Below are 13,019 nucleotides of genomic sequence, written 5' to 3' on the forward strand. Positions count from 1 at the left end.
ATTTCTGAGGGACCAAGAGCTGTGCGGCATCCTTATGGCATGTGCTGGAGATGATGGGAACTGGGCTTCCTAGGAATTACTTCTCACCTCTCAGGGCAGCATACTCTTAGTAATGGACAGCCCTGCGAGACCACAGTCCACTTCTCAGCATCAGTGTTGACTTGTTCCATTTCATTAATACAAGATTTTCTACCCTGAAGACTATTTATTTCCACACTTCATTTTCATAACGTCTCAACAGAAATATTGTCTAAGAAATAAGAATGAAAATGGATTAGTCCAAAACCTGTGAAATACTAATTTTAGAGCAGCAGCCATTACCTTTTATGTCAATCATCAGTGTCACTTGGCTGATGTTTCGTAGCCAGAAAACTGCTTTGTTTCTTAATTCCACTCTTACTTTTATGACATTCAGTAATGCAAGTAAACAAAGAGCTAAAGAAGCAAATTAAGTTGAACAAAAGAAACGAAAACTAGGAACATAATTTTCTTGCTGTGAGCAATGTGTAACTGATTCTTGATGTGATGAGAGTAAGGGGAGAGATCTCAGTTTTCGCTTTGCGGTCCATTTGCCTTATGTATCAATGTTAATATTAATAATTTTTCTTACTGGCCATATCAACTGTGGTTGTGATAATATCAACATATTATCTTTCTGTCCTTGTGCTTTGTTTTATTTGGGCATTTTGGGGATGAGGATTTTTTTTCAAGGTACTGAATGCGAAGCTCTTCCTTGTTGGGAAAATTCCACCTTTTCCTCTCTGGCTGTACGTTGGGGTTTTTTTTATTAAATTGGAGGTGTATAGGAGGAATGAAGACATTTTTGGTAGAGTATGAAGCATGTGCAGTTTGGCCGTACTCTAAAGCAAGGTTCTGGTTCTCCATTTGTTCTTGCTACCCCTTAGTCAACCTTTCTGAAAAACAAGGAGTTGGCTTTTTGCTTTAAACTTCTGACTTAGGCTTCTTCTGCAGCTCACCCGTCTTTGCTACCCCACCCCTCTGATGGGCCTGCTACCTGGTGACTGCCCTCTCCTATTTGCAGGTGCTTCTGTTTGCTTTCCTGCATCTTCTTTGTTTCTCACTCATGGCTTCTCACACCTTTGCATAGCTAGTTTGTTAAGGATTTTCTGACGGGCGGAAAAAGGTGATTTCATAAGCATGTGTGTTTTACAATCTGCAGGGTTCTTCTCAGAAGCAGAATGAGTATCTGTGTCTACCTGCCATGTTCTGAACCTTGTTGCATAAACTGCACATTGAGACAAAAGACAAAATGTTGATTTTAAAATGTAAAATATCTTTATTTTCTACTGAGGGAAAGTAATTTCTGGAACATTCTGTTGTGCACATAGTTGCATGTGTTCCTGTCTGTGAGTTTACATTTTAATTCAGGTGCACTAAGTTATGTAGAAAGTCATCTGGCTAATCCTGAAAAGTGAAAAATGGCACCGAGGAGGTCGGTTTAAAGAAGTAGTTTGAACGAGGCAGTGGGACCTCTTTTAGAAGATACAGATGGGTACAAATGAGGACCACAACATGAGAGAGAGGGCAGGCAGGTGGCATATAGGGAGCCAGCCAGAACTGATGACTTTGTTCAGTGGAGAAAGCCAGCTGTAAGCGAAAAGAGCAGCATTTCTGTTGTTTGAGATGAAAGTCTGTGTGAGTATGCAGCTTTGGGAACTCTGAACAGTTGAACGTTGTAATCTTCAACGGAGTTTTTGAAGGCAGAGACCATTCCTTCGTTATGTGTTTGGCCAGTGCCAAACGTATTGGAGCTTTAATTTGTTGCCAGAGCTTTGGAGTGCTAACCATAGGCAACAGCAGTAAATCTGAGGCAAGTGGTCTTCAGGAAAAAGCATGGATACAACTGTAAGGATAAAGCCGTTAATTACAGGCAAATTTATTTTCAGACCTAACTTTATATATCACAATTTAACTTGTAATATTAAGGTGTTTAAATATAAGAGAAACATTTAAATGTAGTCATTGGTAATCGCAGCAGGGAATACAAAGAGGCATTAGGTTACTAGAAGCTGGGAGGTGACAAATGCAAGTCACCTTGCTGTAAGATTCCCAGTGGCTATGTAAAAATGAGTGGATCTATGCAGGTGGCACTTCAGGAGGTATGAAACAAAAAAAAAGAGAAGGTGAACAAGAAAAAAAAATTATATTTGATGAAGTCTTTTGGTAAAGGGATGAAGAATTCATATTGAGGAAGAGCATAGCAATTTTCCCAGTGTTTCTGAAGTAGAGGAAGAACAAAACTATGTCAAATTTCTGTTTAAAAGATTTGGCACTCTAATATCACCGAAGTGAAATCTATGATTGGCTATTTACGCAAGCTTATCTACCATTCATTTTCACAACATTTATGACACTTCTATATTTCATAATAATTTTTTTTTTGGACGTGTGGAAGCAATTATTATTTTTTTTTTCTTGCCTAGCCCAAAGCTGGGTAGTTTGGCAGTGTTAGCTCTGGTCTTTCATATTTGCTCAGAAAGGAATGTGGTTTTGTGCAACTATTTACGTTCTTCTTACTGTAATATTCTTTCTTCTCTCATGTCAAATCTTAAGGCAGGCTAAGTTGCTGCTTTTCTGGGGGAACATTTAGGTTACAAATTTTAGAAGAATCATTATGCTTCTTCCTTGCTTTTGGAGGCATTTGAGATGCGTTAAATAACAATAGTTACAAATCCAAAGCCTCGGGTAGAAGTAAACCAATTTTTTCGCATTAGTAGCAATAAAGATGCTTACTTTTGCTTCCCTCCTTTCTGTATCACCATACCTTTCTCCCACAGTCAACAGGGTGAGAAGCTCATAATGACTTTTACTGGCATCCCTGAGACGACTCTGTGGTAGAAATAATTACAATGGGGAAAATCTGTTTTATCTCACTCAGTTTTTGTTTGTTTGTTTTTAAAGTGCAGTAGTTCATGTAATAAATGCCATGAGACTGCTTATGGGAGGCCTTGCTCACAGGGCAGAGAAAGATTCAGGAAGACAAATGTCCTGTCAAGCCAAAGCAGCACCCATTAGCCACACAAGAATGGTCAAGATAGAGAAGTTTGGACCTCAAGAGCTACTTTAGTGCTATTTTGAAAAGGTCTGGGGTTTGGGTTGATTTGCTTGGTTTTTAAATTAGTCATATGGTGGGCACTTCGACCCATTTCAGAGCGCATTTGCAGTTATGTTAACTAGGGTGAAAATTAGGCGATCAGTGGGTCCTTTAGCAGTATCTGTGTTAGCGTCTGGTTTGGCAAAGAACAAAAGCATGTCGTTCAGAGATTTGCATCTTCCTCCGAAGATTCCATTAGAAGGAAAGATTAACTGAAAGACTAATACTTGTTAGGTAAAAAAACCGTTGACCACTTCTTCCGTAAATACTTGAGGAGTATGCTTGTTGAGTAATACTGTTTGGTTATGCATTGCTTTAGAGATAATTGACTTTTGGAGATAGCTTTTAAGGGTGTTACAGAAATAATTCTCACTTTTCATGAATTACTGGGGACTCAAATGTACTTGTCTATTCATCTGCATAGATTCTCAGTGGCCAAACTATCATGTGTATGCTATATACTAATTTCACACCTAATCTGATACATGAAGAATCTGAACAGTCTTTTGCACTCTGAAAGACACATCTGTAACATGATGGGAGTTTGGGGGAATGAACAGAAACAATCAAAACAAAACAAGGAAACATCTGTGGTTTCTGAGCAGTTTTAGCAGAGGGGGGGCATTTGAATTGGTGGTACTGCAACTTCCCTGTGTTAAGGGTCTATTCTGGTTCATTATCCTTCTCTATTTTACACTTGTAAGTTCATTGGCATTGAATTTAAGATTAAATGAGCCTATTAATGACTGCAGAAATATGGTCACCAATTTAATTTTAAGTGTCCTTTTCTATTCCCCACCCCACCCCTGCTTTGCTATATGGCAATGCACAAGTTTATACATTTGGAGTTTATGATAATACCTCATTAATATATATCACCATGTTTTAATATTAAACACTTGACATTGCCTCTGCACCTTTCTTGACCATTACATACAGCTAATACTGTGGTATTTCTTTCTGTAATATACTAGTAATATCACTTAAACATTTCTGCAGCAATGACAGGTTTTGAGTTGTTCTTATTGTAAGTGCTTTGGACTTTTTATAATGCATGAGACAGAAAAATGAAAAAAGGTGTTGTGTTCCACTTTTGGAAAAATGAGCAAGTTTTATTCTCATCAATGTTCCCTTCTCATCAGAACAAATATGTGTAAGAAAATAATTCTGGTAAGCTTTGCCTTAGTTACTTGCAGTCATGCAAGTAGTAATATTATGATAGGTCTGTAAACAAAAGAATTTTCCTTTCCTCTCTCAGTATTATTCATATATTTAATATCATCAGGTTTCTATCTGCTTTGGTGTTATGTGCACAATGACTTTTTTAAAAAAGAAAGAGGCAGACCTGCAAGTAAAAGTGTACTTTATGCATGGATTATGATCTGAACCATCTGAAATGTTTTTGTGAGAACCCTAGCAGGGTGCTTTGCTCTGTAACAATGTTTAACAATGTTATCAATTGGTGATGGCCAACTGGGATGACCTGATAGTGGGAAGAAAAAAATTAGACAGCAGTGGAATTATAAGGGCAAAGGGATACAATGAAAAATGCTTCTTTCCCCATTTTCTTTCTTGTTTTCACATAGATCTTTATTGTACTGAATTATAATAGAGCTGTTTAGCTTGTTTTAATTAATTCTGTTTTATTCCTTTGGTATTCACATGTCAAAAATACTAAGGTCACAGAACCTATCAGGATAATAAGTACATTTAAAAAACCAATACCATTACATGTAGGCTGTGGATGCCTCTCTTCTGTACCAAGTAGCTTTTTGGTTTACAGTAGGGTCATGATACCTTTTAATTAAAGGAAACTGTGTTATTATCTTGCTTAAAGCAGCATAAGTTTTTAGACAGCAAATGATGATAAAATGTCTGCACATTTGGGATTTTTATGTATATTTCGTTTAGTTGTGGAAAGCATAGTGATGTGTTGGGGTTATTGCTGATGCATACCTTGTAATGTGGAATGGAAAAAGATCCATATTTTTCAGTCTTCATTGAAAAGAGTATGTCAGTTTTCAAATGAAATACTTGAATGTGTTACTACTGATTATATAGAACATAGTTCTGCTAAATACTGGGGAACCAAAAAGGGCATATATCCTTAAAATTTCTTAAATTATTATCTTGCCCTGTGATTATTATTATCAGTACAGGTAAGCTGCTGGTCAGACAGGGTTTTTTAGGAGTGCCGTTTGCCTTGTAGTTGGCTAAGGTTTTATTGGGTCCACATTAACACTTTTTTCTTAATTTAGTCAGGAGAACATGGATTGATTATAGGTACGCAGTTCTCTCACTGCAAGTGTGACATCTTCAGAAAGTTATCTTTATTGCAGGACTGTTCCACCTTTGCTGTGTGAGTTGTCTGTGGTTTGGGGTTGTTTTGGGAATTTTTTTTGTTTTTCTTAGAACAGAATCTGAAGATTCTGATCAGGATGTTAGGGCTACAGCCCTAATCTATTATGCATATGTATTACTAATGACTTATGAACTTGTCATAAAATTTCTGGCTTGCACCATGTGCAAAATTTAATGCAGAAGTAGAAATTGTTACTTTCTTGTAAGATCATTTAGATTTCACAAAATTATCTTTTCAGAATTTTGCACTTCCTTAGTGTTTATTAAGCTCTAGCATTAGTTATGCAGTATTTATCAAAAGATAATCAGGTCAGCTTTTTATGAAGCAGGCAAAAATTACCAAGGAAAATTGCACATGGCATTCTGGAAGCAAAAAAGGCAGTTAGACAATGGTTTTGCAATTAAAAAAAGATGTTACCAGCTGTTTTATGGATTGGTCACTGGGGCTCTAATGTGGGATAATTAACTCCACCTTACATAAGGTAAATTATGCTTTCATTCTTCGGGTGCTGCTAATGAAAGGCCCTTTAGGAAAACATAGAATGAACTGTAGGATCAATTTCTAAGTCTGTCGGGTGCTGTTTACTTTAGCTACCACATTACCTTATGCCACAGGGAGTATAAGGAAGCAAATAACAATCCTTTATTCAGACATACATAAACACAAATATGCAGCACATGCAGCCTGAGTCTACCTTCACAGCATTAATGGTTTCTTAGTGTCTGCTGAGATATGTTTAAGAATCTATAGATTTCTCATCAAACTGCAGTAAATTTTGCTATGTCCAAGTCTTCTAATAATAAACACTTCCTCCAGCAAGAATATATAGCTTAACTTACAGAATGTCTTAAGTGGTTTGTTCCTACAAAAGAAGTCTGCAGAAGGCAGAGGTGTTTCACAGAGGTTTAGTGCCCAAATCGCTGGATGATCACTAGACCATCAAACGAGCAAAGATGACTGCACAGAAAAGAGTGTAAAAATGCCCTGGGCCTAGCCTGCCCTCCCAGACTGAAAATTAAGAAAGAGCAAAAAAGGTCAAGGTTATATGCTTTGGAATTCCTTAAGAGGAATGTTTGAAGCTTTTATGTCACATTGGCTTTACATGCTATGGTTTCCTGGTCTGAACTGGATGGGTGCTGATGACCTAAGTTACCTCTGAGTTACTGATGTATGTGGGTGGTTTTACTCGTGACAGATCCAGTGCTTTTATTTATTCTGAAAGCTCCCTGAGAAATTACTCATAATTCAGATATAAATTGAAAGAAAAAATAGTGCGTTAAATAGAGTTCTGAGAGATACAATAAAACTTGAAGTTTCCAAAAGGAACCATGTAAAGTATATAGTAACATCTACTTTTAAACATGAAATCTGTGAAAGTAGAGGTAGCTGGATGACATTTGCACTAGGCAAAACAAAATACTGGAAGCAAGCTTAAAAGTTCAACACTTTCATGAAGTTTTTACTGTAGAGCTCCTCTGTTTGTTGTTGAAAGTAACATGATTATTGTTAGAACCCCCTTGTTTATTTTCCCAGTGAAACCCCCTTGTTTATTTTCCCCGTGATTGTATATGTGCTTTACTTTGGATATTGCATGTGTTTCAAGCTCCAAAATTTCAAGATATTTTTGTTAGTTAAAATGTGAAATGGATCTTTTGTCGTGCCTTTGTTCTCAAGCGCCTGCTCTCTGAGTTACAGGCAAGTTTAATTTTTTGCTACATTCAGCTGGACCACAGGGGAATCCTTGCTTTAATTAGTAAATTGCTTTTCAGTTATATTTTTCCATAAACTAATCATAGTTGAATCTGTGTTGCACTGTGGTGCTTATCCACTCTGTCAAGTCTGTGTTGGGAAACCAGCTCACCAGCTGCGAAGGAAAGAAACCAGCCAGTGGATGGTACGTTCTTAAATCTGGAGATGCTTATTCAGCACTGAAATACCAGGCTGTGAATTGATGCACAGAATGTTTCAGCTTCTTCGGCTTGCGTCTTCCTGGTACTGGAAACTCTGCAAAGCTTCTTGGCCACAGCTGCATCTCCGGTGTGCAAGCCACCGTATGTCTCAGGAGAGATGCTGCAGCCCCCTCACCTGTGTGCCCTGAGGCAGCTGCTAGCACTGAGCAAACCTTCACTAGCAGTCATCTCTGCAATGAGAGTCAGGTTCCTGCTGCTGCTGCTGAGGGTCCTAGCTCCTACAGCTCTGGGCTCCCCGATGGGTTTCTGTTTTAACATGAAGCATCTTTGCACTGTCTTCAGATGCTGTCTAAGCACGTATGTCTTCAACAGCATTACCCAACCGTTAGGGTGATTTCCTTGTTGCTGTTGCTGAGCCAGAACTTTGCAGTAGTTCTGTCTGCTGTTGTTGTATGGTCTTGGTAAGAGCTATGGACAGGCACCAAGGCACTCGCCAACAAGCTCTGCCATCATAGTTCTCTTCTTTTACACTAGATCACCCAAACAGGCCATCCCAGAAATCTCTGTCCACCTAAAGAAAACGGAAAACATGAAGATACAACCAATCTGTGGACATGTGAAACCTTGCTCAAATCATCTACTTTTCCCTCAGGTGAAGAAGGATTGCAGGGCCTTTTCAAGGAGTAGCTTGTTCATCTCAGTGCAGAAATTCATAAAATAAATGTTTTTAAAGTAGTGATTGAGTCAGGCTGCTGAAACTTTGAACAAATCTCAGAGTTATGACCCCTCTGAGGCCCCTGCTGTGCAGGAGTGGTGCAGGAGCAATGAGCCAAAGGCAAAGAGCAGTCTGCCGCCTTTAGCTACCTGAAATCTTTGAAATATGATGCCCACATGTCCTCCATGCCCTTTTTCTTGGCATACAGCATACCTCGTTCTGCAGGTTGAAAGGACACCAGCCCTTCATGCTGCTGGCAAAAACACACCCAAGTTTTTATGTGGTAGTGAACAGTTACAAACCCAAGTAGAAAAACGTACCTCTCCTTTAAGGTAAATATTTTTCCATTTCTGCTTCTGGTCGTTCTGCTAAGCTGTACTGTAAGGTGGGGCAAGTCTTAGTTTATCTACCTACAAAATGGCCATAAAAATATATATCTAATGTTCTTTGAGACTTGGCTGAGGTTTATATGCTTGGATTAAATTTTGCAAATGTTGCAGGGTTCTTCTGTAGGGGGTCAGTTCAAACGCTGCAAGTTCAGAGCATCGCATTTGGGCAACTGTTGCTCTGTTGCAATAGCAGGTATCCGATCAAACGACTGAATCAACATATCCTATTCAGTATAATAGAAACGTCATTTGTAGTAGAATATTATCATAGGATTAATGTCCCTTGCTTTGCAAATAAATGGCTTAGCTGTGCCTTGGCATTTAATAGCAGCAGGAGACCATTATCTTCTAACAATGCACTATTTCATTGACATTATCTCTTAAATAACACAGTATTAGAGAAAGAAATTGTCTAGGTGTGTTTCCTTCTACACAGAAAACAAAATGTAAATGTAAAGTTTATATTAGTTCATGCAGCTAATTTCTGTTGGTCTGTGTGTTTCTTTCATTCGGATAGGATTGTGAGCAGGGGCAGTTCTTGAACTGTTCTATTGATAGGAAACATTTAAGATTTTCATATGGTTTGAACAAAATGAAGAAGGGCAATTTTTTTTCCTGATTTTTTTTTTGGGGGGAGGGGGAGCGGATAATCTTAGAACTTTAATTGGAAAACTATGCAAGCTAACCACCTACTTTTTTGGAAGACAGATTATGTTATGTGGTTGGCTGGTTTTGTTGGCCTTTTGGTGCTTTTTTTGGTTTGTGGACTTCAGCCACGCTAACAGGAAAGCTTTTGGTGGAGGTGTCGTTCATTACGACACCAGATCCTGGATTCTGCCATGTGTTATATGATACAATCATGCCACTTTCTGCAGTCATTTTCTTGGCTATTTGTCTCTATCTTTCACTAAACTCAAAGTGGTCAGTGCAAAATCATCTACCAGAGGGTTGTGGGTTCATTGTTTTGTTTGTGGGTTTTTTTTTTTTCGTGTGTGTGTGTGTTTTGTTGTTGTTTTTGTGTTTTGTTTTTTTTTTTTTTTTAAAAAAAAAAAAAAGTCAGGGACTCAATCGCTCTGCCTGTTCCATGGCAGAAATTGTATTTGACTTTGGAGATCTCTGTAGCATGACCATATTAAAAGCCACCATTTGTATTCTTTTATTCCTGTACTTGCCTCATTGCCATTTTCCTTCCCTGAATTTGCAAATAATGTGGTTTGCTTTTATGGACCTAATATCGTTAAATGTCCTGTTACTTTTGTATTTTGCCCAGGAGTGGGGGATCCTTAGCTAGTTGCAGATAACTTTGCTTGGCATAATAAAGTCACATCTTTAAGGAACAGGCATGCAGAACATCAGATGTTAAGTCTGCAATACAGCCAGTAAAATCCATATGTGAAAGTCTGGAAGCAGTCTGCCAAAGGGAGGTACCAAAGTGATTTCTGAAGGCTTATTATGCTCCTATTAAAGGTTGTTGTTCATGTATAACAATGACAGCTGTTGCTTTCAAAGTGGTCTTTTACTGAGTTTTATGCGTGATGTATGGTTCTCTTTCATAGGAGACACAACAGGATATTTTTTGCAAGTTGTTTTAACTGAAATTTTGAAAGTTGCATTTAAGTTGCTTCAGATTTTTGCTAGACTCCTGACTTTCTGTTCTACACTGTAGTTGGATATTTTCTCAGTTTTGTTAGACTGATTTTAAATACATAGTGTGGGATATTGTAAGCTGGGTTTGGATAACCTGTTCAGTTAGAGGCAGTCATTGAAATCCTGTTTTATGGGAAGAAAGGAAAAATAACATGAGATTATGTAGGTGAATGGATCACTGCAAGAGCCAATAAAAATAAAAATGTGAACAGCTAATTAAAATTAATATGGAGAAACATCCAGACATCTGTGTGTGTGGAGGAATTGCTTAATATACTTGAACTCCTCCAGGTAGAAATGTAAGCAGAGTCATGGTTTGCTTTCCCTAGATATTCAAGACTGCTACAGTTGCTTTGTCACAAGAAGATTTCAGCAACTTATATTTGATATATGTGCTCCACTTAAATACTTTCAATGTATAACAACATTATTCTTGATCTAAAACTGTAGATAGAAAGTGCTGTCTTGCAGAACCAGAAATTAATGAATTTTGGAGGCTTTTACAGACAAGTAATTTGCTTTTAGACATGTATATCTAGATGTTCCTTTTACACATTTGAAAAGGCTTTCTGGCTCTAAGTATATCAAAAGTTTTGCATTTCACATTGCATTCTTTTCAGTTTACTGAGCCCTTGATTCTACCTGTTGTGGAACTGCAGTGCGTTATGGTGTATAGGCTATGTTGTTGCTTTGACTTTTGATATGAAATGCCTGTTGCTTGTATTGCTGCACGCTAATACTGACCATCACAGAAAAGAAGGGAGGACTTTTCAGGGTTTTCCTTAGGGCTGTTACCTTTAGAGGTTTTCCCAGAGGCTGTGTTCTTCCCTATTCATAAGATAATTTTGTGCAATACAGAGGCAGAGTAAAAGACTGGGAAATTTTTTAAGCAGCTGAACAGGTGAACCTAACTGTTGTAATGAGCCTATTGGACTGGGTGTGCAGTAATGTGGAACAAGACCAGAGTCAAAGCTCCTCTGCTCAGACTCACTGCTCTGCCTGTTTGGCTGCAGATTCTTGCAAATTTATATTGGGTTTGTACGTTTCTACAAGAGATTTTAAAATATCTGTGGTAAAACTAGCAATGCTGGGTCTCTGATTTCTATATTAACAACTAAACAGATGGACACTTTATAAATACTTAAGCTAAGAATAATCCTGTAATCTATAGCCCTGGCTGGAAGACAGAAAAGTGAATTGGAGAAATCCAAGGGAATCAAAGTCAACATACCTTTTTCTTTGAAATCCAGATGAGAGTAATTCTCAAAAGATTGTCAGGGGCTGTGTAATAAACACTAGCGACCTTTATGGGAGGAAAATGTGGTATGTTTAGATAGTATGAAAATACAAACTGAAAGGCTGCTTAACCCCCCAAAAATAGGTCTACCATGCTCAGGTTAACTAGGTGGACATGAAGGAAACCATATCAGTGTTTCAAAGTACTGCGTGAAGATAGAGAAACAGTATCTAAGACCAAATCAAAAGCAAAAATGTGGTTTTTTGTCAAGCGTTTTTCATAGGTGTGAAGCTATCATTTTTTTCAGTGTTGTTTTTATGTATCAGTGAATATATTGCCAGTACTGAGGGATTTAAGTAGGTATATTTTTCTACAGTTAACACTGTTTGGTGTAAAAGGATGCAAAAATTATTACTGTTTGAAGAAGCAAAAGATTTCTGTTATCTTTTCTAAATGTCAGTGTTTGAACATCATCTTCACGGTTCTCGTACATCATGGTGGGACCAAGAGGTATTGAAGTCCAATCCTTAGGGTAACCTGTCTCATCTAACAGGGTGGTCTAACAGGAAGGAAATGTTCTTAGGCCAGTGTGTTTTCTTCAATTTGAGAACAGAATCAGAAAGATCTGTAGAGGAAAATAAGACCACTGTTATAATTCGTGCAGGTTAATATAGCTCTGTGTCATGGCATGAGATTTCAATAATAAAATGGAGGGAAATACGAAGGTACTTAAAAATTCTTCTTTTACAAATTACAAAATTAAAATTTTGTCTCGGGATTCTCCCTTCTAGTTTTTAACCCAAAGTACGAGTGGCTGGCTATTTTGAAGCAAAATAGTGACAGAAGTTACCATTTTGTCATTTATATTCTGTCTCCAAACAACACTGAAGAGCTTATTGGTCCTATTGTATTATCAGTAATCAATTTAAATGGCCAGTGTGGAAGAGGAAGCCCAATATGCAGACTACCTTTACAGATCTTTTTAATTATCTCTGAACAGTTAATAGAGGTTAGGGACTAATTTATTCAATTTCTCAGTTAAACCTCCTGTATGTGACATGATTAACATATTTCATAAATACCACTGCATAGTAATAATGGTTATGAGTGATTCATAGTGTGACCTGGAAGAGTATGTGCTATGAAGAGACAGTAACACTTAGCTGTGTATTTTAAACCAAAAGTTTTGTGGAAGAATTTAGATGTGCTTTACTACATTATTAGCTCCAGGTATAATTTTAATTTTACCTCGAGATTGACATAGTATATGCATATGCATTTGCATGCACACAACTTTAGCACAAGTTAAATGATACCTTAACTCAAGTTGTCCGCTATGTCAAAAGTTCTAGGTTAAAGTACAAATACTGTTGATGCTAGAATGAAAAGGCACCTGTTTGCTGCTGAAAGACCGCAACAAGCCGCTCAAGTCTTATTCTGCACCATCCTCTCCTACTACAGCAAGGCTGGCTTCTGCGCTGCATGGGCACTATGTGTGTTAGTGTTAGAGTGAAGGGAACCCTTGGCTGCGTAGTGAAAGTGCTGGCCTATTTACTATGAACAAATAACAACATGGAAGGAACATCTGTAAGGTAGCTGCATTTTTCATGACATGACATTAGGAAAATAATGAAAAGAAGTTAA

At 37.7% G+C, this 13,019-nt stretch overlaps 1 protein-coding gene across 2 annotated transcripts in view; it reads left to right on the forward strand.

Moving 5' to 3' along the window:
* The window catches only part of GABRB2 (gamma-aminobutyric acid type A receptor subunit beta2), a 170,936-nt gene that overhangs the window by 27,933 nt on the left and 129,984 nt on the right, over positions 1-13,019 (forward strand). The gene's annotated exons all lie outside the window — the stretch shown is intronic.

The sequence above is a fragment of the Falco peregrinus genome, chromosome 8 (assembly GCF_023634155.1).
Source record: "Falco peregrinus isolate bFalPer1 chromosome 8, bFalPer1.pri, whole genome shotgun sequence".
In the NCBI taxonomy this organism is placed as follows: Eukaryota; Metazoa; Chordata; class Aves; order Falconiformes; family Falconidae; genus Falco; species Falco peregrinus.